This window comes from Oncorhynchus clarkii, unplaced genomic scaffold, assembly GCF_045791955.1.
Source record: "Oncorhynchus clarkii lewisi isolate Uvic-CL-2024 unplaced genomic scaffold, UVic_Ocla_1.0 unplaced_contig_10339_pilon_pilon, whole genome shotgun sequence".
NCBI classification, from domain to species: Eukaryota; Metazoa; Chordata; class Actinopteri; order Salmoniformes; family Salmonidae; genus Oncorhynchus; species Oncorhynchus clarkii.
The window spans coordinates 102,079-125,705 of NW_027261100.1; the positions used below are offsets into that span (position 1 = coordinate 102,079).

Consider the following 23,627-nt stretch of genomic DNA (forward strand, 5'->3'; position numbering starts at 1 on the left):
TTCTTTCGCTTTTTTTGTCAATTACACATGTTTAAGAACTGTATGAATATACTTTTGTCCAATTTTGATATCACATTTTTTTTTTTTAATTACATGCGCATATGTTTTCTCCATTTGCAATATGATTTCATAGGAAGTCAAAAGTCAAAAGTCAAATATGTCAAAATTTGGTAAAAAACTTCACACATCCTTAAAAAAGTGCTTTCTGGACCGTTTTTCAAAATTCTTTCGAATTTTGTGTCAATTAAACACGTATAAGAACTGTATCAACATACTTTATTCGTATTTTATTATCATAATTTTTTTTTTTTTTTTTTTACTTGTGCATAAGGCATATGTTTTGTCCATTTGCAATATGATTTAATAGGATGTCAAAAGTCGAAAATGTGATTTTTTTTTTAAACTTTAAAAACTAAAAAAAGTGCTTTCTGGACCGTTTTTCGAAATTGTTTGTGTAATGTGTAAGAAGTGTATGAATATACTTTTGTAAAATGTTTTATCATAATTTTATTTTTTTTACTTGTGCATAAGGAAGATGATTTGTCCATTTGCAATATGATTTCACAGGAAGTCAAAAGTCAAAGTCAAAAGTCAATTTTTTTGGGGGCCAAAATTGACTGAACTGATGAACTCGGGACGGCCGGGCAGTGATAGTTGTTCATTTCCATCACTCGTTGTGTTGATTTCATCATGTCCATTTGGTGATGTTTTTTCACTATAGAATCATATTGCAAATGCGCGTGCAACTGGTAACCGGAAGAAAAAAAAATGATGATTTCATTATGTCCATTTGTTTATGTTTCCTTACTTTTTCAAAGTCACTGTGCATTTGCAATATGTTTTAATGGGCAGGTACCATCACGAATTTGTCATGCTCAAAATTCAAACTATACTTTGCTCAAACTATACCTTTGTCAACTTGTATTATCATAATTTTTTTTTGTTTTACTTGTGCATAAGGCATATGTTTTGTCCATTTGCAATATGATATCATAGGAAGTCAAAAGTCAAAGTCAAAAGTAACGATTTTCCTCCGTGCAACTGGTGATCTGAAATGTGCAACTGGTGATCTGAAATGTGCAACTGGTAACCCCAAAAAAAAAATGTGATTCTATGTTTCCTTACTTTTTCAAAGTCACTGTGCATTTGCAATATGTTTTAATGGGCAGGTACCATCACGAATTTGTCATGCTATAAAAATCCTGCAGGAATGTGAAATTGACTGGCCGGATGAACTCGGGATGGCTTTGCAGTGATTCTGGGTCATCTCAATCGCTCGTTTGGGTTGATTTCAGAATGTCGCTTTTGGTGATGTTTTTTCACTATAGAATCATATTGCAAATGCACGTGCAACTGGTCACCCAAAAATAAAAAAAAATTGTTTATGTTTCCTTACTTTTTCAAAGTCACTGTGCATTTGCAATATGTTTTAATGGGCAGGTACCATCACGAATTGGTCATGCTATAAAAATCCTGCAGGAATGTGAAATTGACTGGCCCGATGAACTCGGGATGGCTTTGCAGTGATTCTGGTTCATCTCAATCGCTCGTTAGGGTAGATTTCAGAATGTCGCATTTGGTGATGTTTTTTCACTATAGAATCATATTGCAAATGCACGTGCAACTGGTCACCCAAAAATAAAAAAAAATTGTTTATGTTTCCTTACTTTTTCAAAGTCACTGTGCATTTGCAATATGTTTTAATGGGCAGGTACCATCACCAATTGGTCATGCTATAAAAATCCTGCAGGAATGTGAAATTGACTGGCCCGATGAACTCGGGATGGCTTTGCAGTGATTCTGGTTCATCTCAATCGCTCGTTAGGGTTGATTTCAGAATGTCGCTTTTGGTGATGGTACCTCACTGTTTAAACATATTGCAAATGTACAAGAGTCAAGTGGACAAGAGTCCATCAGTCAATTAGATATCATTCTGACACCAAACTGATACAAACTGACACCAAACCCACTTTTTCCAACTCGTTTAGTAGCCAACTATTACATACTTCAGAGCTGGCCCAAAATTCACAACGCCTTCGGTTCAAACCATAAAAAAACCATAAAACACGTAGTTACGTTCTAGCTGCGGGTCCATTTCTTATGTTATGTGTTAGCCTAGCTGAGGCGACCCCGAATCCCAAGTTTCGGCTCGATAGGTCATTTGGTGTCCGAGAAAAACCCTAATTGGTGCTGAAAATCCACTTTTTTCCATGCCTTGCTACAGGGTCCTTGAACGAGCTATCGGACAGAAACGTTGGGGTCCGTCTCTATGGGCCGAGCCGGTTTCAATGCACCTAGCCTTGCATCTCTGAGACTTTTCTAAACGTCGTCATTTTCGTAATGGTCAAAATGAATTGAAGGTATTGCAAATGTACGAGGCTGTTTCTCGGTCCGAGAACCGTCTAGAGCCACGTAACTCACCACGTACCATCGACCGGAGGTCTAGAACAGGTTTCTAAAGTTTCGGAACTCTAGGTCTGACGGTTCTTTTTTAGCTCCAACAAAGCTAACTATTGCAGCCACTGTCTGTCTCTACGCACCCCAATACGTCCCTCCATCCAAGTTGTGTTTTAGTGTGATTTTTTTTTCCTTTGATTTTTTGGGGGAAAAATGACTGATTTACAGTTCATGGGGGTTGCCTAATCACATATATGAAGTTTTGGACAGATCTGACTTTTTTAACCCTTCGAAACAGCCCCTGAGACACCAATTATGGCACTTCCGGTTGGCATAGGAAGCTATAAATCAACACATATCCTCATTGGGGTATGCTGTTACAGAATCCTGAGTTTTAAGTCCTTACGTTAAGAATTGACTGATTTACACAGGGTTGAATGCACTATGTCTATCAAACTGCAGACAGGGTATGGGTAAACACTTTTAGGGTGATTTTAACCACTTCCGGTTGGTCCAGGAAGCTTAGAATCAACACAGGTAGACCTCATAGTGGCCTGATGGACTGGTACCGAAGACAGGTTCATACGGCATTCATAACCCATATAGACTTCAGGTTGAAATTAGGGGTGCAGGCAATGTATTCCTATGGGGAGAGATGACACTGTAATCTGTGAGATCAAAAAACACTGTTTTACTGTTAAGGGTTAATGCCACACGGTCAAGGTTAGGCTTGCACGGATCGAGAGGACCTTAGGAACATTCCTGTGGTGGAATTTGTCTTCTCACCCTAACGGTTCTCTCACTCTCACCCAAAATCAAATGACATTGTGGGGCAGGCTACATTTTGGGCCTACTTTCTAATGGTCGCTGCGCCTAGACCGAGCGAGCTACGGTCAAGAGGGATATCTCGTTGAACTCGGCACGGCCTAGGGATTATGGTAATGCCATTTCCTGCTCTCTGTGTCTTTAAGCACCGCACTTTATCACTCCATCCTTCCTGTGTGTGTGTGAGGGAGGTTTTCTTTGACATCTGTTGGGAGAAATGACTGATTTACAGTTCAGAAGGGTTACCTAGTCACACATATGACATTTTGGAGAGATCAGACTTTTTTAACCCCTCGAAACAGCCCCTGAGACACCAATTATGGCACTTCCGGTTGGCACAGGAAGCTATAAGTCACCACATATCCTCATTGGGGTATGCTTTTACATAATCCTGAGTTTTAAGTCTTTACGTTAAGAACTGAGTTATTTACGGAGGGTTTAGTATGTGTGTGTTATTTCAGAAAATCATAGAAAATCACAGAAATCTCGCAGAGCTCCGCAGCACACTTTAAAAAGATTCGTATGAACACCCTGCAACTGGATCTGTAACCGTTGAAAAAAAAAAAGCCTATTTGTGACCATCAACAAGTTGTCATTGTTCCGTTTCTCTTAAATGACGATAGATAAATGGCTGGTTCTTTTTTTATTGACACCGGAGGCTCCTTGACTTTGACCTGAAGTGGAAAAATAATTTCTCTACTTCCATTTTGGACCTTTAATCCCAGAAAAACGGCCATAACTCAAAAACCGTTGAGGCCTAGACGCCATCTTGTTCGGGGCCAACTGCCCATTATGCCAAACCTACGCTCACCAAGTTTCGGCTTCGAAATATTTTCCGTTTTCGAGATAAGGCCCCGTCGTGATTCGTGATGTTTTGCCAAATTGCCATATGATTCCGTATGCCCTCTTGTGGGAATTTCCGGGATAGCGGAAAAATGGTCCAAAACTTGTTTATTTTATAAAACGGAAACCGAATGTCCGACAAAGTTCATTTGATGACTTCCCGGTAGGTCTGGCCCTACCGCACGGGCCGACGCCGACCGCAAATTTTACAAATGTTTTCGGACGTCTAGTAAGGGACCGTACATTTGCAATATGGACTTTTTCACTGATCATACACGAAATGCCGAAATGTTCCCTTATGTATGAAAGAATTTGCTTTTGGAGAATGCAGGCATCGATCCCACTACCTCACGCATGCTAAGCATTTGAGCTAATTCCCCAGCCGTTTGGAATTTCCGCAAGAAGCAACCTAGAGGGTCCAGTCTTGTCAGGCTATGCTGTTGGTGGACTTGTTTGTTTACGTGCCAGCACTTGCAGAGGCTCGGTGCATTTCCACAATTGAGCAAAATAGCAAATGGCCGGTTAGCTCAGTTGGTTAGAGTGTGATGCTAATAACGCCAAGGTCATGGGTTCGATCCCTGTACTGGTTATGATGTACATTTTGAGTGTCAAAATTGTGAGTCACATGCATGTGAATTGTCAAGGGTGCCACAGAAATAAACTTAGTGAATTGCCGAAATAGCTCAGTTGGGAGAGCGTTAGACTGAAGATCTAAAGGTCCCTGGTTCGATCCCCGGTTTCGGCATTTGTTCTTTCTTCATGCTCTGGCTTCAAGGAAACTATCCACAGCTTTGTTTGTGGGCCTCAATGGTGTGTGCTACGCTGCTCCTCTGAAAGTAAGTAATTTCTTGCTTTTTCATCTGACATTTTGACATCAGTGTTACAGGAAAGTTGCTTGTCATTGTTACATTACAGTAGGTTGTCGTAAGACAAGGCTGCATGAAGTGTGAACTGGAGCTTTCTTGGATCCACAAAAAAAAATGTTTTTGGGGAATGCGGGCATCGATCCCACTACCTATAGCATGCTAAGCAAACACAATACCAATTGATCAAATTCCCCAGCTGTTTGGAATTGCCACAAGGAGCAACCAAGAGTGTCCAGTCTTGTCAGGCTATGCTGTTGGTGGACTTGTTAGTTTGTGCTCCAGCACTTGCAGAGGCTCGGTGCATCTCAACAACTGTGCTCTGTAGCCAGCGGCCGGTTAGCTCAGTTGGTTAGAGTGTGTGATACGCTGCTCTCTGAAAGTAAGTAATGTCTTTCTTTTTCATCTGACATTGTGACATCAGGGTTACATGAGAGTTTCTTGTCATTGTTACATGACAGTTTCTTGTCATTGTTTACATGACAGTAGGTTGTCGTAAGACAAGGCTGCATGAAGTGTGAACTGGAGTTTTCTTGGATCCATGAAAGAATATGCTTTTGGGGAATGCAGGCATCGATCCCACTACCTCACGCATGCAAAGCATTTGAGCTAATTCCCCAGCCGTTTGGAATTTCCGCAAGAAGCAACCTAGAGGGTCCAGTCTTGTCAGGCTATGCTGTTGGTGGACTTGTTTGTTTACGTGCCAGCACTTGCAGAGGCTCGGTGCATTTCAACAATTGAGCAAAATAGCAAATGGCCGGTTAGCTCAGTTGGTTAGAGTGTGGTGCTAATAACTCCAAGGTCATGGTTTCGATCCCCGTACTGGCTATGATATACATTTTGAGTGTCAAAATTGTGAGTCACATGCATGTGAATTGTCAAGGGTGCCACAGAAATAAAATTAGTGAATTGCCGAAATAGCTCAGTTGGGAGAGCATTTGACTGAAGATCTAAAGGTCCCTGGTTCGATCCCGGGTTTCGACATCTGTATTTGTTCTTTCTTCATGCTCTGGCTTCAAGGAAACTATCCACAGCTTTGTTTGTGGGCCTCAATGGTGTGTACTACGCTGCTCCTCTGAAAGTAAGTAATTTCTTGCTTTTTCATCTGACATTTTGACATCAGTGTTACAGGAAAGTTGCTTGTCATTGTTACATGACAGTAGGTTGTCGTAAGACAAGGCTGCATGAAGTGTGAACTGGAGCTTTCTTGGATCCACAAAAAAAAATGTTTTTGGGGAATGCGGGCATCGATCCCACTACCTATAGCATGCTAAGCAAACACAATACAAATTGATCAAATTCCCCAGCTGTTTGGAATTGCCACAAGGAGCAACCAAGAGTGTCCAGTCTTGTCAGGCTATGCTGTTGGTGGACTTGTTAGTTTGTGCTCCAGCACTTGCAGAGGCTCGGTGCATCTCAACAACTGTGCTCTGTAGCCAGCGGCCGGTTAGCTCAGTTGGTTAGAGTGTGTGATACGCTGCTCTCTGAAAGTAAGTAATGTCTTTCTTTTCCATCTGACATTGTGACATCAGGGTTACATGAGAGTTTCTTGTCATTTTTACATGACAGTTTCTTGTCATTGTTTACATGACAGTAGGTTGTCGTAAGACAAGGCTGCATGAAGTGTGAACTGGAGTTTTCTTGGATCCATGAAAGAATATGCTTTTGGAGAATGCAGGAATCGATCCCACTACCTCACGCATGCAAAGCATTTGAGCTAATTCCCCAGCCGTTTGGAATTTCCGCAAGAAGCAACCTAGAGGGTCCAGTCTTGTCAGGCTATGCTGTTGGTGGACTTGTTTGTTTACATGCCAGCACTTGCAGAGGCTAGGTGCATTTCCACAATTTAGCAAAATACCAAAAGGAGGGTTAGCTCAGTTGGTTAGAGTGTGATGCTGATAATGCCGAGGTCATGGGTTTGATCCCTGTACTGGTTATGATGTACATTTTGAGTGTCAAAATTGTGAGTCACATGCATGTGAATTGTCAAGGGTGCCACAGAAATACATTTAGTGGATTGCCGAAATAGCTCAGTTGGGAGAGCGTTAGACTGAAGATCTTAAGGTCCCTGGTTCGATCCCCGGTTTCGGCATTCGTATTTGTTCTTTCTTCATGCTCTGGCTTCAAGGAAACTATCCACAGCTTTGTTTGTGGGCCTCAATGGTGTGTGCTACGCTGCTCCTCTGAAAGTAAGTAATTTCTTGCTTTTTCATCTGACATTTTGACATCAGTGTTACAGGAAAGTTGCTTGTCATTGTTACATGACAGTAGGTTGTCAAAAGACTGCATGAAGTGTGAACTGGAGTTTTCTTGGATCCATGAAAGAATTTGCTTTTGGAGAATGCAGGCATCGATCCCACTACCTCACGCATGCTAAGCATTTGAGCTAATTCCCCAGCCGTTTGGAATTTCCGCAAGAAGCAACCTAGAGGGTCCAGTCTTGTCAGGCTATGCTGTTGGTGGACTTGTTTGTTTACATGCCAGCACTTGCAGAGGCTTGGTGCATTTCCACAATTGAGCAAAATACCAAATGGCGGGTTAGCTCAGTTGGTTAGAGTGTGATGCTAATAACGCCAAGGTCATGGGTTCGATCCCTGTACTGGTTATGATGTACATTTTGAGTGTCAAAATTGTGAGTCACATGCATGTGAATTGTCAAGGGTGCCACAGAAATACATTTAGTGAATTGCCGAAATAGCTCAGTTGGGAGAGCGTTAGACTGAAGATCTAAAGGTCCCTTGTTCGATCCCTGGTTTCGGCATTTGTATTTGTTCTTTCTTCATGCTCTGGCTTCAAGGAAACTATCCACAGCTTTGTTTGTGGGCCTCAGTGGTGTGTGCTACGCTGCTCCTCTGAAAGTAAGTAATTTCTTGCTTTTTCATCTGACATTTTGACATCAGTGTTACAGGAAAGTTGCTTGTCATTGTTACATGACAGTAGGTTGTCGTAAGACAAGGCTGCATGAAGTGTGAACTGGAGCTTTCTTGGATCGACAAAAAAAAATGTTTTTGGGGAATGCGGGCATCGATCCCACTACCTATAGCATGCTAAGCAAACACAATACCAATTGATCAAATTCCCCAGCTGTTTGGAATTGCCACAAGGAGCAACCAAGAGTGTCCAGTCTTGTCAGGCTATGCTGTTGGTGGACTTGTTAGTTTGTGCTCCAGCACTTGCAGAGGCTCGGTGCATCTCAACGACTGTGCTCTGTAGCCAGCGGCCGGTTAGCTCAGTTGGTTAGAGTGTGTGATACGCTGCTTTCTGAAAGTAAGTAATGTCTTTCTTTTTCATCTGACATTGTGACATCAGGGTTACATGAGAGTTTCTTATCATTGTTACATGACAGTAGGTTGTCGTAAGACAAGGCTGCATGAAGTGTGAACTGGAGTTTTCTTGGATCCATGAAAGAATTTGCTAGTGGAGAATGCAGGCATCGATCCCAGTACCTCACGCATGCTAAGCATTTGAGCTAATTCCCCAGCCGTTTGGAATTTCCGCAAGAAGCAACCTAGAGGGTCCAGTCTTGTCAGGCTATGCTGTTGGTGGACTTGTTTGTTTACGTGGCAGCACTTGCAGAGGCTCGGCGCATTTCCACAATTGAGCAAAATACCAAATTGCCAGTTTGCTCAGTTGGTTAGAGTGTGATGCTAATAACGCCAAGGTCATGGGTTTGATCCCTGTACTGGTTATGATGTACATTTTGAGTGTCAAAATTGTGAGTCACATGCATGTGAATTGTCAAGGGTGCCACAGAATTTTGTTTACCTCTGAATCAGAAGACTGACTATACCGGCACACTTTACAGTGACAAAACAAGGGTTAAAGATCTAAATTCACCTTTAGTGAATTGCCGAAATAGCTCAGTTGGGAGAGCGTTCATCTGACATTTTGACATCAGTGTTACAGGAAAGTTGCTTGTCATTGTTACATGACAGTAGGTTGTCGTAAGACAAGGCTGCATGAAGTGTGAACTGGAGCTTTCTTGGATCCACAAAATAAATTGTTTTTGGGGAATGCGGGCATCGATCCCACTACCTATAGCATGCTAAGCAAACACAATACCAATTGATCAAATTCCCCAGCTGTTTGGAATTGCCACAAGGAGCAACCAAGAGTGTCCAGTCTTGTCAGGCTATGCTGTTGGTGGACTTGTTAGTTTGTGCTCCAGCACTTGCAGAGGCACGGTGCATCTCAACAACTGTGCTCTGTAGCCAGCGGCCGGTTAGCTCAGTTGGTTAGAGTGTGTGATACGCTGCTCTCTGAAAGTAAGTAATGTCTTTCTTTTTCATCTGACATTGTGACATCAGTGTTACATGAGAGTTTCTTGGCATTGTTACATGACAGTTTCTTGTCATTGTTTACATGACAGTAGGTTGTCGTAAGACAAGGCTGCATGAAGTGTGAACTGGAGTTTTCTTGGATCCTTGAAAGAATTTGCTTTTGGAGAATGCAGGCATCGATCCCACTACCTCACGCATGCAAAGCATTTGAGCTAATTCCCCAGCCGTTTGGAATTTCCGCAAGAAGCAACCTAGAGGGTCCAGTCTTGTCAGGCTATGCTGTTGGTGGACTTGTTTGTTTACGTGCCAGCACTTGCAGAGGCTCGGTGCATTTCAACAATTGAGCGAGATAGCAAATGGCCGGTTAGCTCAGTTGGTTAGAGTGTGGTGCTAATAACGCCAAGGTCATGGGTTCGATCCCAGTACTGGTTATGATGTACATTTTGACTGTCAAAATTGTGAGTCACTTGCATGTGAATTGTCAAGGGTGCCACAGAAATAAAATTAGTGAGTTGCCGAAATAGCTCAGTTGGGAGAGCGTTAGACTGAAGATCTAAAGGTCCCTGGTTCGATCCTGGGTTTCGGGATTTGTTCTTTCTTCATGCTCTGGCTTCAAGGAAACTATCCACTGCTTTGTTTGTGGGCCTCAATGGTGTGTGCTACGCTGCTCCTCTGAAAGTAAGTAATGTCTTTCTTTTTCATCTGACATTGTGACATCTTGTCATTTTTACATGACAGTTTCTTGTCATTGTTTACATGACAGTAGGTTGTCGTAAGACAAGGCTGCATGAAGTGTGAACTGGAGTTTTCTTGGATCCATGAAAGAATATGCTTTTGGAGAATGCAGGAATCGATCCCACTACCTCACGCATGCAAAGCATTTGAGCTAATTCCCCAGCCGTTTGGAATTTCCGCAAGAAGCAACCTAGAGGGTCCAGTCTTGTCAGGCTATGCTGTTGGTGGACTTGTTTGTTTACATGCCAGCACTTGCAGAGGCTAGGTGCATTTCCACAATTTAGCAAAATACCAAAAGGAGGGTTAGCTCAGTTGGTTAGAGTGTGATGCTGATAATGCCAAGGTCATGGGTTCGATCCCTGTACTGGTTATGATGTACATTTTGAGTGTCAAAATTGTGAGTCACATGCATGTGAATTGTCAAGGGTGCCACAGAAATATATTTAGTGTATTGCCGAAATAGCTCAGTTGGGAGAGCGTTAGACTGAAGATCTAAAGGTCCCTGGTTTGATCCCGGGTTTCGGCATTCGTATTTGTTCTTTCTTCATGCTCTTGCTTCAAGGAAACTATCCACAGCTTTGTTTGTGGGCCTCAATGGTGTGTGCTACGCTGCTCCTCTGAAAGTAAGTAATTTCTTGCTTTTTCATCTGACATTTTGACATCAGTGTTACAGGAAAGTTGCTTGTCATTGTTACATGACAGTAGGTTGTCGTAAGACTGCATGAAGTGTGAACTGGAGTTTTCTTGGATCCATGAAAGAATTTGCTTTTGGAGAATGCAGGCATCGATCCCACTACCTCACGCATGCTAAGCATTTGAGCTAATTCCCCAGCCGTTTGGAATTTCCGCAAGAAGCAACCTAGAGGGTCCAGTCTTGTCAGGCTATGCTGTTGGTGGACTTGTTTGTTTACATGCCAGCACTTGCAGAGGCTTGGTGCATTTCCACAATTGAGCAAAATACCAAATGGCGGGTTAGCTCAGTTGGTTAGAGTGTGATGCTAATAACGCCAAGGTCATGGGTTCGATCCCTGTACTGGTTATGATGTATATTTTGAGTGTCAAAATTGTGAGTCACATGCATGTGAATTGTCAAGGGTGCCACAGAAATACATTTAGTGAATTGCCGAAATAGCTCAGTTGGGAGAGCGTTAGACTGAAGATCTAAAGGTCCCTGGTTAGGTCCCTGGTTCGATCCCTGGTTTCGGCATTTGTATTTGTTCTTTCTTCATGCTCTGGCTTCAAGGAAACTATCCACAGCTTTGTTTGTGGGCCTCAATGGTGTGTGCTACGCTGCTCCTCTGAAAGTAAGTAATTTCTTGCTTTTTCATCTGACATTTTGACATCAGTGTTACAGGAAAGTTGCTTGTCATTGTTACATGACAGTAGGTTGTCGTAAGACAAGGCTGCATGAAGTGTGAACTGGAGTTTTCTTGGATCCATGAAAGAATATGCTTTTGGAGAATGCAGGAATCGATCCCACTACCTCACGCATGCAAAGCATTTGAGCTAATTCCCCAGCCGTTTGGAATTTCCGCAAGAAGCAACCTAGAGGGTCCAGTCTTGTCAGGCTATGCTGTTGGTGGACTTGTTTGTTTACATGCCAGCACTTGCAGAGGCTAGGTGCATTTCCACAATTTAGCAAAATACCAAAAGGAGGGTTAGCTCAGTTGGTTAGAGTGTGATGCTGATAATGCCAAGGTCATGGGTTCGATCCCTGTACTGGTTATGATGTACATTTTGAGTGTCAAAATTGTGAGTCACATGCATGTGAATTGTCAAGGGTGCCACAGAAATACATTTAGTGGATTGCCGAAATAGCTCAGTTGGGAGAGCGTTAGACTGAAGATCTAAAGGTCCCTGGTTCGATCCCGGGTTTCGGCATTCGTATTTGTTCTTTCTTCATGCTCTGGCTTCAAGGAAACTATCCACAGCTTTGTTTGTGGTCCTCAATGGTGTGTGCTACGCTGCTCCTCTGAAAGTAAGTAATTTCTTGCTTTTTCATCTGACATTTTGACATCAGTGTTACAGGAAAGTTGCTTGTCATTGTTACATGACAGTAGGTTGTCGTAAGACTGCATGAAGTGTGAACTGGAGTTTTCTTGGATCCATGAAAGAATTTGCTTTTGGAGAATGCAGGCATCGATCCCACTACCTCACGCATGCTAAGCATTTGAGCTAATTCCCCAGCCGTTTGGAATTTCCGCAAGAAGCAACCTAGAGGGTCCAGTATTGTCAGGCTATGCTGTTGGTGGACTTGTTTGTTTACATGCCAGCACTTGCAGAGGCTTGGTGCATTTCCACAATTGAGCAAAATACCAAATGGCGGGTTAGCTCAGTTGGTTAGAGTGTGATGCTAATAACGCCAAGGTCATGGGTTCGATCCCTGTACTGGTTATGATGTACATTTTGAGTGTCAAAATTGTGAGTCACATGCATGTGAATTGTCAAGGGTGCCACAGAATTTTGTTTACCTCTGAATCAGAAGACTGACTATACCGGCACACTTTACAGTGACAAAACAAGGGTTATACCTTTAGTGAATTGCCGAAATAGCTCCGTTGGGACAGCGTTCATCTGACATTTTGACATCAGTGTTACAGGAAAGTTGCTTGTCATTGTTACATGGCAGTAGGTTGTCGTAAGACAAGGCTGCATGAAGTGTGAACTGGAGCTTTCTTGGATCCACAAAAAAAAAATGTTTTTGGGGAATGCGGGCATCGATCCCACTACCTATAGCATGCTAAGCAAACACAATACCAATTGATCAAATTCCCCAGCTGTTTGGAATTGCCACAAGGAGCAACCAAGAGTGTCCAGTCTTGTCAGGCTATGCTGTTGGTGGACTTGTTAGTTTGTGCTCCAGCACTTGCAGAGGCTCGGTGCATCTCAACAACTGTGCTCTGTAGCCAGCGGCCGGTTAGCTCAGTTGGTTAGAGTGTGTGATACGCTGCTCTCTGAAAGTAAGTAATGTCTTTCTTTTTCATCTGACATTGTGACATCAGGGTTACATGAGAGTTTCTTGGCATTGTTACATGACAGTTTCTTGTCATTGTTTACATGACAGTAGGTTGTCGTAAGACAAGGCTGCATAAAGTGTGAACTGGAGTTTTCTTGGATCCATGTAAGGGAATACCCCCCTGAATTGGACAAAAATGAATGGCAAGATATTGGCATTGGACAAACCATATACACGATGTCCAATACCACCCAAAGCGGCGTTGATTCGTGCAAAGTATATGGCAAATGCCATATGGCAATTGCCAATTGTAACACCTCAAAAATCCAACAGGGGGCGAGTGCGCTCCACCGGGGTTTTTCATGTTGGAAATGCAACCCAAGTCAACATCCAAAAGCAAAATTTTGAAAAAATGATTTTTTTTCCCAAAACTTATCACCCCTTAAAAAAGTGCTTTCTGGGCCGTTTTTCGAAATTCTTTCGCTTTTTTTGTCAATTACACATGTTTAAGAACTGTATGAATATACTTTTGTCCAATTTTGATATCACATTTTTTTTTTAAATTACATGCGCATAAGGCATATGTTTTGTCCATTTGCAATATGATTTCATAGGAAGTCAAAAGTCAAAAATGTCAAAATTTGGTAAAAAAACTTCACACATCCTTAAAAAAGTGCTTTCTGGACCGTTTTTCAAAATTCTTTCAATTTTTATGTCAATTACACATGTATAAGAACTTTATCAACATACTTTAGTCATACTTTATTATCATTTTTTTTTTTTTTTTACTTGTGCATAAGGCATATGTTTTCTCCATTTGGAATATGATTTCATAGGAAGTCAAAAGTCAAAAATGTCAAAATTTGGTAAAAAACTTCACACATCCTTAAAAAAGTGCTTTCTGGACCGTTTTTCAAAATTCTTTCGAATTTTGTGTCAATTACACACGTATAAGAACTGTATCAACATACTTTATTCGTATTTTATTATCATTATTTTTTTTATTTTTTTTTTACTTGTGCATAAGGCATATGTTTTGTCCATTTGCAATATGATTTAATAGGATGTCAAAAGTCGAAAATGTGATTTTTTTTTTAAACTTTAAAAACAAAAAAAAGTGCTTTCTGGACCGTTTTTCGAAATTGTTTCGATTTTAAGACAATTAATCATGTGTAAGAAGTGTATGAATATACTTTTGTAAAATGTTTTATCATAATTTTTTTTTTTTTACTTGTGCATAAGGAATATGATTTGTCCATTTGCAATATGATTTCACAGGAAGTCAAAAGTCAAAGTCAAAAGTCAATTTTTTTGGGGGCCAAAATTGACTGAACTGATGAACTCGGGACGGCCGGGCAGTGATAGTTGTTCATTTCCATCACTCGTTGTGTTGATTTCATCATGTCCATTTGGTGATGTTTTTTCACTATAGAATCATATTGCAAATGCGCGTGCAACTGGTAACCGGAAAAAAAAAATGATGATTTCATTATGTCCATTTGTTTATGTTTCCATTTGTTTATTTTCAAAGTCACTGTGCATTTGCAATATGTTTTAACCTCTTGGATCTCTAGGGGCGCTATTTCATTTTTGGATAAAAAACGTTCCCGTTTTAAGCGCGATATTTTGTCACGAAAAGATGCTCGACTATGCATATTCTTGACCGTTTTGGAAAGAAAACACTCTGAAGTTTCAGAATCTGCAAAGATTTTGTCTGTAAGTGCCCCAGAACTCATTCTACAGGCGAAACCAAGATGATGCATCACCCAGGAATTAGCAGAATTTCTGAAGCTCTGTTTTCCATTGTCTCCTTATATGGCTGTGATTGCGCAAGGAATGAGCCTACACTTTCTGTCGTTCGCCCAAGGTCTTAGCAGCATTGTGACGTATTTGTAGGCATATCATTGGAAGATTGACCATAAGAGACTACATTTTCCAAGTGTCCGCCTGGTGTCCTGCGTCGAATTCGGTGCGCAATTGCCAGCTGCTTCCACTTTACCATTTGATTCAGGGGAGAAAGCATGTGTCCAAGAACGATGTATCAATGAAGAGATATGTGAAAAACACCTTGATGATTGATTCTAAACAACGTTTGCCATGTTTTCAGTCGATATTATGGAGTTAATTTGGAAAAAAGTTCGCGTTTTGAGGACTGAATTTTCGGTTTTTTTTTGGTAGCCAAATGTGATGTATAAAACGGAGCTATTTCTAATACACAAAGAATCTTTTTGGAAAAACTGAGCATCTGCTATCCAACTGAGAGTATCCTCATTGAAAACATCAGAAGTTCTTCAAAGGTAAATGATTTTATTTGAAGGCTTTTATGTTTTTGTTGAAATGTTGCGTGCTGGATGCTAACGCTAATGCTAACGCTAAATCCTTTGTTTGCTAGCTACTGTTACACAAATTATTGTTTTCCTATGGTTGAGAAGCATATTTTGAAAATCTGAGATGACAGTTTTGTTTACAAAAGGCTAAGCTTGCGAGATGGCATATTTATTTCATTTCATTTGCGATTTTCATGAATAGTTAACGTTGCGTTATGGTAATGAGCTTGAGTCTGTATTCCTGATACCGGATCCGGTATGGGGAGTTCCAAGAGGTTAATGGGCAGGTACCATCACGAATTTGTCATGCTCAAAATTCAAACTATACTTTGCTCAAACTATACCTTTGTCAACTTGTATTATCATATTTTTTTGTTGTTTTACTTGTGCATAAGGCATATGTTTTGTCCATTTGCAATATGATATCATAGGAAGTCAAAAGTCAAAGTCAAAAGTAACGATTTTCCTCCGTGCAACTGGTGATCTGAAATGTGCAACTGGTGATCTGAAATGTGCAACTGGTAACCCAAAAAAAAAAATTTGATTCTATGTTTCCTTACTTTTTCAAAGTCACTGTGCATTTGCAATATGTTTTAATGGGCAGGTACCATCACGAATTTGTCATGCTATAAAAATCCTGCAGGAATGTGAAATTGACTGGCCGGATGAACTCGGGATGGCTTTGCAGTGATTCTGGGTCATCTCAATCGCTCGTTTGGGTTGATTTCAGAATGTCGCTTTTGGTGATGTTTTTTCACTATAGAATCATATTGCAAATGCACGTGCAACTGGTCACACAAAAAAAAAAAAAAAAAAAAATTTTGTTTATGTTTCCTTACTTTTTCAAAGTCACTGTGCATTTGCAATATGTTTTAATGGGCAGGTACCATCACGAATTTGTCATGCTATAAAAATCCTGCAGGAATGTGAAATTGACTGGCCGGATGAACTCGGGATGGCTTTGCAGTGATTCTGGGTCATCTCAATCGCTCGTTTGGGTTGATTTCAGAATGTCGCTTTTGGTGATGTTTTTTCACTATAGAATCATATTGCAAATGCACGTGCAACTGGTCACCCAAAAAAAAAAAAAAAATTTTTTTTTTGTTTATGTTTCCTTACTTTTTCAAAGTCACTGTGCATTTGCAATATGTTTCAATGGGCAGGTACCATCACGAATTGGTCATGCTACAAAAATCCTGCAGGAATGTGAAATTGACTGGCCCGATGAACTCGGGATGGCTTTGCAGTGATTCTGGGTCATCTCAATTGCTCGTTTGGGTTGATTTCAGAATGTCGCATTTGGTGATGTTTTTTCACTATAGAATCATATTGCAAATGCACGTGCAACTGGTCACCCAAAAATAAAAAAAAATGGTTTATGTTTCCTTACTTTTTCAAAGTCACTGTGCATTTGCAATATGTTTTAATGGGCAGGTACCATCACGAATTGGTCATGCTATAAAAATCCTGCAGGAATGTGAAATTGACTGGCCCGATGAACTCGGGATGGCTTTGCAGTGATTCTGGTTCATCTCAATCGCTCGTTAGGGTAGATTTCAGAATGTCGCATTTGGTGATGTTTTTTCACTATAGAATCATATTGCAAATGCACGTGCAACTGGTCACCCAAAAATAAAAAAAAATTGTTTATGTTTCCTTACTTTTTCAAAGTCACTGTGCATTTGCAATATGTTTTAATGGGCAGGTACCATCACCAATTGGTCATGCTATAAAAATCCTGCAGGAATGTGAAATTGACTGGCCCGATGAACTCGGGATGGCTTTGCAGTGATTCTGGTTCATCTCAATCGCTCGTTAGGGTTGATTTCAGAATGTCGCTTTTGGTGATGGTACCTCACTGTTTAAACATATTGCAAATGTACAAGAGTCAAGTGGACAAGAGTCCATCAGTCAATTAGATATCATTCTGATACAAACTGACACCAAACCCACTTTTTCCAACTCGTTTAGTAGCCAACTATTACATACTTCAGAGCTGGCCCAAAATTCACAACGCCTTCGGTTCAAACCATAAAAAAACCATAAAACACGTAGTTACGTTCTAGCTGCGGGTCCATTTCTTATGTTATGTGTTAGCCTAGCTGAGGCGACCCCGAATCCCAAGTTTCGGCTCGATAGGTCATTTGGTGTCCGAGAAAAACCCTAATTGGTGCTGAAAATCCACTTTTTTCCATGCCTTGCTACAGGGTCCTTGAACGAGCTATCGGACAGAAACGTTGGGGTCCGTCTCTATGGGCCGAGACGGTTTCAATGCACCTAGCCTTGCGTCTCTGAGACTTTTCTAAACGTCGTCATTTTTGTGATGGTCAAAATGAATTGAAGGTATTGCAAATGTACGAGGCTGTTTCTCGGTCCGAGAACCGTCTAGAGCCACGTAACTCACCACGTACCATCGACCGGAGGTCTAGAACAGGTTTCTAAAGTTTCGGAACTCTAGGTCTGACGGTTCTTTTTTAGCTCCAACAAAGCTAACTATTGCAGCCACTGTCTGTCTCTACGCACCCCAATACGTCCCTCCATCCAAGTTGTGTTTTAGTGTGATTTTTTTTTCCTTTGATTTTTTTGGGGAAAAATGACTGATTTACAGTTCATGGGGGTTGCCTAATCACATATATGAAGTTTTGGACAGATCTGACTTTTTTAACCCTTCGAAACAGCCCCTGAGACACCAATTATGGCACTTCCGGTTGGCACAGGAAGCTATAAATCAACACATATCCTCATTGGGGTATGCTGTTACAGAATCCTGAGTTTTAAGTCCTTACGTTAAGAATTGACTGATTTACACAGGGTTGAATGCACTATGTCTATCAAACTGCAGACAGGGTATGGGTAAACACTTTTAGGGTGATTTTAACCACTTCCGGTTGGTCCAGGAAGCTTAGAATCAACACAGGTAGACCTCATAGTGGCCTGATGGACTGGTACCGAAGACAGGTTCATACGGCATTCATAACCCATATAGACTTCAGGTTGAAATTAGGGGTGCAGGCAATGTATTCCTATGGGGAGAGATGACACTGTAATCTGTGAGATCAAAAAACACTGTTTTACTGTTAAGGGTTAATGCCACACGGTCAAGGTTAGGCTTGCACGGATCGAGAGGACCTTAGGAACATTCCTGTGGTGGAATTTGTCTTCTCACCCTAACGGTTCTCTCACTCTCACCCAAAATCAAATGACATTGTGGGGCAGGCTACATTTTGGGCCTACTATTCTAATGGTCGCTGCGCCTAGACCGAGCGAGCTACGGTCAAGAGGGATATCTCGTTGAACTCGGCACGGCCTAGGGATTATGGTAATGCCATTTCCTGCTCTCTGTGTCTTTAAGCACCGCACTTTATCACTCCATCCTTCCTGTGTGTGTGTGAGGGATGTTTTCTTTGACATCTGTTGGGATAAATTACTGATTTACAGTTCAGAAGGGTTACTTAGTCACACATATGACATTTTGGAGAGATCCGTCTCTATGGGCCGAGCCGGTTTCAATGCACCTAGCCTTGCATCTCTGAGACTTTTCTAAACGTCGTCATTTTCGTAATGGTCAAAATGAATTGAAAGTATTGCAAATGTACGAGGCTGTTTCTCGGTCCGAGAACCGTCTAGAGCCACGTAACTCACCACGTACCATCGACCGGAGGTCTAGAACAGGTTTCTAAAGTTTCGGAACTCTAGGTCTGACGGTTCTTTTTTAGCTCCAACAAAGCTAACTATTGCAGCCACTGTCTGTCTCTACGCACCCCAATACGTCCCTCCATCCAAGTTGTGTTTTAGTGTGATTTTTTTTTCCTTTGATTTTTTTGGGGAAAAATGACTGATTTACAGTTCATGGGGGTTGCCTAATCACATATATGAAGTTTTGGACAGATCTGACTTTTTTAACCCTTCGAAACAGCCCCTGAGACACCAATTATGGCACTTCCGGTTGGCACAGGAAGCTATAAATCAACACATATCCTCATTGGGGTATGCTGTTACAGAATCCTGAGTTTTAAGTCCTTACGTTAAGAATTGACTGATTTACACAGGGTTGAATGCACTATGTCTATCAAACTGCAGACAGGGTATGGGTAAACACTTTTAGGGTGATTTTAACCACTTCCGGTTGGTCCAGGAAGCTTAGAATCAACACAGGTAGACCTCATAGTGGCCTGATGGACTGGTACCGAAGACAGGTTCATACGGCATTCATAACCCATATAGACTTCAGGTTGAAATTAGGGGTGCAGGCAATGTATTCCTATGGGGAGAGATGACACTGTAATCTGTGAGATCAAAAAACACTGTTTTACTGTTAAGGGTTAATGCCACACGGTCAAGGTTAGGCTTGCACGGATCGAGAGGACCTTAGGAACATTCCTGTGGTGGAATTTGTCTTCTCACCCTAACGGTTCTCTCACTCTCACCCAAAATCAAATGACATTGTGGGGCAGGCTACATTTTGGGCCTACTTTCTAATGGTCGCTGCGCCTAGACCGAGCGAGCTACGGTCAAGAGGGATATCTCGTTGAACTCGGCACGGCCTAGGGATTATGGTAATGCCATTTCCTACTCTCTGTGTCTTTAAGCACCGCACTTTATCACTCCATCCTTCCTGTGTGTGTGTGAGGGAGGTTTTCTTTGACATCTGTTGGGAGAAATGACTGATTTACAGTTCAGAAGGGTTACTTAGTCACACATATGACATTTTGGAGAGATCCGTCTCTATGGGCCGAGCCGGTTTCAATGCACCTAGCCTTGCATCTCTGAGACTTTTCTAAACGTCGTCATTTTCGTAATGGTCAAAATGAATTGAAAGTATTGCAAATGTACGAGGCTGTTTCTCGGTCCGAGAACCGTCTAGAGCCACGTAACTCACCACGTACCATCGACCGGAGGTCTAGAACAGGTTTCTAAAGTTTCGGAACTCTAGGTCTGACGGTTCTTTTTTAGCTCCAACAAAGCTAACTATTGCAGCCACTGTCTGTCTCTACGCACCCCAATACGTCCCTCCATCCAAGTTGTGTTTTAGTGTGATTTTTTTTTCCTTTGATTTTTTTGGGGAAAAATGACTGATTTACAGTTCATGGGGGTTGCCTAATCACATATATGAAGTTTTGGACAGATCTGACTTTTTTAACCCTTCGAAACAGCCCCTGAGACACCAATTATGGCACTTCCGGTTGGCACAGGAAGCTATAAATCAACACATATCCTCATTGGGGTATGCTGTTACAGAATCCTGAGTTTTAAGTCCTTACGTTAAGAATTGACTGATTTACACAGGGTTGAATGCACTATGTCTATCAAACTGCAGACAGGGTATGGGTAAACACTTTTAGGGTGATTTTAACCACTTCCGGTTGGTCCAGGAAGCTTAGAATCAACACAGGTAGACCTCATAGTGGCCTGATGGACTGGTACCGAAGACAGGTTCATACGGCATTCATAACCCATATAGACTTCAGGTTGAAATTAGGGGTGCAGGCAATGTATTCCTATGGGGAGAGATGACACTGTAATCTGTGAGATCAAAAAACACTGTTTTACTGTTAAGGGTTAATGCCACACGGTCAAGGTTAGGCTTGCACGGATCGAGAGGACCTTAGGAACATTCCTGTGGTGGAATTTGTCTTCTCACCCTAACGGTTCTCTCACTCTCACCCAAAATCAAATGACATTGTGGGGCAGGCTACATTTTGGGCCTACTTTCTAATGGTCGCTGCGCCTAGACCGAGCGAGCTACGGTCAAGAGGGATATCTCGTTGAACTCGGCACGGCCTAGGGATTATGGTAATGCCATTTCCTACTCTCTGTGTCTTTAAGCACCGCACTTTATCACTCCATCCTTCCTGTGTGTGTGTGAGGGAGGTTTTCTTTGACATCTGTTGGGAGAAATGACTGATTTACAGTTCAGAAGGGTTACCTAGTCACACATATGACATTTTGGAGAGATCAGACTTTTTTAACCCCTCGAAACAGCCCCTGAGACACCAATTATGGCACTTCCGGTTGGCACAGGAAGCTATAAGTTAATTAACACATATCTTGGTTGACATAGCCACTTACAGAATCCTGAGTTTTAAGTCTTTACGTTAAGAATTGACTGATCTACACAGGGTTGAATGCACTATGTCTATCAAACTGCAGGCAGTGTATGGGTATACACTTTTAAGGTGATTTTAACCACTTCCGGTTGCTCCAGGAAGCTTAGATTCGACACAGGTAGACCTCATAGTGGCCTGATGGACTGTCTTAGAAGACAGGTTCATAAGGCATTCATAACCCACATAGGCTTCAGGTTGAATTTAGAGGTGCAGGCAATGTATTCCTATGGGGAGAGAAGTCAAAGCAAGCTGTTTCAAGTAAACACCTTCTTTTTACTGTGAAGGGTTAATGCCACACGGTCAAGGTTAGGCTTGCACGGATCGGGAGGACCTCAGGAACGCACCTGAGGTCGAATTGTGCTTCTCACCCTAACGGTTCTCTCACTGCCACCCAAAATCAAATGACATTGTGGGGCAGGCTTCATTTTGGGCCTTCTTTTTTTCAAGTTCGCTGCACTCAGAACGAGCTACGGTCAAGCGGGGCGTCTCGTTGAACTCGGCACAGTCTGGAGACTATGGTGATGCCATTTTTTGTGTTGATTTCAGAATGACATTTTGGTGATGGTCCCTCTCCGTTTAAACATATTGCAAATGCACAAAAGTCAACTAGCAAGTCAGTGTCCATCAGTCAATTAGATGTCATTATGACACCAAACGGATATCAATTGACACCAAACCCACTTTTTCCTACTCATTTAGAAGCCAACTATCACATATGTCAGAGCAGGCCCATAATTCACAGCGCCTTCAGTTTAAAACATAATAAAAAGGTAAAACACATAGTTACGTTCTAGCTGCGGGTCCAGTTCGGACATTATGTGAAGTCCTATGTGAGGCGACCCCGAATCCCGAGTTTCGGCTCGATAGGTCATTTGGTGTCCGAGAAAAACCCTAATTGGTGCTGAAAATCCACTTTTTTTCCATGCCTTGCTACGGGGTCCTTGAACGAGCTATCGGACAGAAATGTTGGGGTCCGTCTCTATGGGCCGAGCCGGTTTCAATGCACCTAGCCTTGCGTCTCTGAGACTTTTCTAAACGTCGTCATTTTTGTGATGGTCAAAATGAATTGAAGGTATTGCAAACGTACGAGGCTGTTTCTCGGTCCGAGAACCGTCTAGAGCCACGTAACTCACCACGTACCATCGACCGGAGGTCTAGAACAGGTTTCTAAAGTTTCGGAACTCTAGGTCTGACGGTTCTTTTTTAGCTCCAACAAAGCTAACTATTGCAGCCACTGTCTGTCTCTACGCACCCCAATACGTCCCTCCATCCAAGTTGTGTTTTAGTGTGATTTTTTTTTCCTTAGATTTTTTTGGGGAAAAATGACTGATTTACAGTTCATGGGGGTTGCCTAATCACATATATGAAGTTTTGGACAGATCAGACTTTTTTAACCCTTCGAAACAGCCCCTGAGACACCAATTATGGCACTTCCGGTTGGCACAGGAAGCTATAAGTCACCACATATCCTCATTGGGGTATGCTTTTACATAATCCTGAGTTTTAAGTCTTTACGTTAAGAACTGAGTTATTTACGGAGGGTTTAGTATGTGTGTGTTATTTCAGAAAATCATAGAAAATCACAGAAATCTCGCAGAGCTCCGCAGCACACTTTAAAAAGATTCGTATGAACACCCTGCAACTGGATCTGTAACCGTTGAAAAAAAAAAGCCTATTTGTGACCATCAACAAGTTGTCATTGTTCCGTTTCTCTTAAATGACGATAGATAAATGGCTGGTTCTTTTTTTATTGACACCGGAGGCTCCTTGACTTTGACCTGAAGTGGAAAAATAATTTCTCTACTTCCATTTTGGACCTTTAATCCCAGAAAAACGGCCATAACTCAAAAACCGTTGAGGCCAAGACGCCATCTTGTTCGGGGCCAACTGCCCATTATGCCAAACCTACGCTCACCAAGTTTCGGCTTCGAAATATTTTCCGTTTTCGAGATAAGGCCCCGTCGTGATTCGTGATGTTTTGCCAAATTGCCATATGATTCCGTATGCCCTCTTGTGGGAATTTCCGGGATAGCGGAAAAATGGTCCAAAACTTGTTTATTTTATAAAACGGAAACCGAATGTCCGACAAAGTTCATTTGATGACTTCCCGGTAGGTCTGGCCCTACCGCACGGGCCGACGCCGACCGCAAATTTTACAAATGTTTTCGGACGTCTAGTAAGGGACCGTACATTTGCAATATGGACTTTTTCACTGATCATACACGAAATGCCGAAATGTTCCCTTATGTATGAAAGAATTTGCTTTTGGAGAATGCAGGCATCGATCCCACTAC

At 41.8% G+C, this 23,627-nt stretch overlaps 7 non-coding genes across 7 annotated transcripts; all 7 read left to right on the plus strand.

Moving 5' to 3' along the window:
* The first annotated feature begins 4,737 nt into the window (after positions 1-4,737).
* Positions 4,738-4,810, plus strand: trnaf-gaa (transfer RNA phenylalanine (anticodon GAA)). The gene has a single exon. It is a non-coding gene; the product is annotated as a tRNA-Phe (tRNA).
* Positions 4,811-5,839: 1,029 nt separating this feature from the next.
* trnaf-gaa (transfer RNA phenylalanine (anticodon GAA)) lies at positions 5,840-5,912 on the plus strand. The gene has a single exon. It is a non-coding gene; the product is annotated as a tRNA-Phe (tRNA).
* Positions 5,913-6,947: 1,035 nt separating this feature from the next.
* On the plus strand, positions 6,948-7,020 carry trnaf-gaa (transfer RNA phenylalanine (anticodon GAA)). Its single transcript has one exon. It is a non-coding gene; the product is annotated as a tRNA-Phe (tRNA).
* A 596-nt stretch (positions 7,021-7,616) lies between these two features.
* Positions 7,617-7,689, plus strand: trnaf-gaa (transfer RNA phenylalanine (anticodon GAA)). Its single transcript has one exon. It is a non-coding gene; the product is annotated as a tRNA-Phe (tRNA).
* Positions 7,690-10,396: 2,707 nt separating this feature from the next.
* On the plus strand, positions 10,397-10,469 carry trnaf-gaa (transfer RNA phenylalanine (anticodon GAA)). The gene has a single exon. It is a non-coding gene; the product is annotated as a tRNA-Phe (tRNA).
* Positions 10,470-11,065: 596 nt separating this feature from the next.
* On the plus strand, positions 11,066-11,150 carry trnaf-gaa (transfer RNA phenylalanine (anticodon GAA)). The gene has a single exon. It is a non-coding gene; the product is annotated as a tRNA-Phe (tRNA).
* A 601-nt stretch (positions 11,151-11,751) lies between these two features.
* On the plus strand, positions 11,752-11,824 carry trnaf-gaa (transfer RNA phenylalanine (anticodon GAA)). Its single transcript has one exon. It is a non-coding gene; the product is annotated as a tRNA-Phe (tRNA).
* Positions 11,825-23,627: the final 11,803 nt, after the last annotated feature.